Raw genomic sequence first — 1,790 nt, forward strand, 5'->3', positions numbered from 1 at the left:
AGGAGGTTAGGGATGATGATGTCATCAAACCAACAAGAAGAGGACAAGTTTGGGAGAGTGACATCACATGATGACCTAAGCATGACATAAGGGAAGGAGGTGTGGTTGATTAATAACCACACAATTTTTCATGGTTAAAAAGGTAATTAATCAAAACAAAACAAATCCACCAAGTCAACCAACAATTCATTTTCACCAAAAACACAAAGCTATTTCACCTTCTTCATCAAAAGCTCCCGGCTTCTTTTCTTTTTCAAAGAAAGAAAATTCAAAATCCTAGTTCCAAGCTTTGTTAATTAGCAAGGTAATTATCTAAGACTCCTTATGCATAGATATAGCTATCCTATAAGTTTGAGCTTCTAATTCATTCACAATCTCGTCCTAAAAATCATGGAAGAAGATGGTGAATAGTGTTTTTCAAGAACTAAAATTTTTGTTCTTGAGTTTTTGTTTAGATTAAGCATGGATAAGGACTTTCAAGGGTGATTCCAAGCTAATTACTTGATTCTCCACTCTCCAAGGAAGGTATAACCCCTCCAAAACCTAACTTTACTTGATTATTAGGTTTAGTTTTGCTGTTATAGTTCATGAGAGGCTTGATTGTTGTGTATGTAGAGGTTAGTTGCCTTTGTTATGTTTTGGAGTTGTAATTCTTGGAGTATTGATTAATGAACTTAAGTATAGTTTAAATTAATGTTTAAGAATAGTATAAATTGATAATTTTGAGTTGTTGGGGCTGTTATGGTGAAGTATGGATGGAGTTTGGTTGGGATGTTGATTGTGAGTTGATTGTGGGTTGGTTTGGAGTAGAATAAAATTGTTAATCACGTAAACATAGTCGTCGTAATGTCCGATTTACTTTAGACTGTTTTTGCTCTTAACATTAGGACCCGAGAACTCCCTGTTAGATTTTGACCATTGCCATGATTAAATAGTTCATGTTACGAGCTTCTTTTTGATATGTGGTTCGTTTGAATCCGATGTACGGTTTAGGAGAAATGACCGTTTTAAGTAACGGCATTTTGCGAACGAACCATTACCCCTCGCCTTACTTTGAAATATAGGTTAAAGACCTTAAAGGAATAATTGGAGTATGAATCATTTATTTAAAGTGTATTAGGCAGTTGGTAAGGCACTCGCGAAAGAATCGCCTTAAAACCTTAATGGTTAATTTATTAAAAATGGTGGAGCCGAGGGTACTCGAGCGACTTAAGGGAATCGTTGAGCGCAAAGCGAGTGTTAAAGTCTAATTGGTTAAAGTATAGATTCATAAGCGACTTTGGTTTAATTCCAAATTATATGTTATTTATAGGTTACCAGACTCGTCCCAAGCCATTTGTCATCCCCAGTTGCTCAGGCAAGTTTTCTACCCGTTATACTATTGTTGTGATGTATACATATGTATATGCATTATCTTGTGATAGATGCATGGTGGTTAATTAGCAAATTCTTGCGATATATTGGAGCATGTGATATGATTTATATGCATGTCTGTTCGTAATCTTGATATATATCTGTTGATTCAAATGCTTATTAGTTGCATAATACCTATGCTAGAGATAAGCAGTAGTTGCGTATACCCTGAGTGTAGGCGGCCCAAAGGTGAACCTTTTCTAAAACCGGGAGTCGATGTTCCCGAGTATATTATATATATATATATATATATATATTTATATATATATATATTGATATAGTTTTCAAAACTATTAATCGAATAAGGTTTATTCGATAACTTTATTTTATTTAATGAATATTACTTGAATATTCATTCGAGGACTTATGACTCAGTT

Source organism: Apium graveolens, chromosome 9 (assembly GCF_009905375.1).
Source record: "Apium graveolens cultivar Ventura chromosome 9, ASM990537v1, whole genome shotgun sequence".
In the NCBI taxonomy this organism is placed as follows: domain Eukaryota; kingdom Viridiplantae; phylum Streptophyta; class Magnoliopsida; order Apiales; family Apiaceae; genus Apium; species Apium graveolens.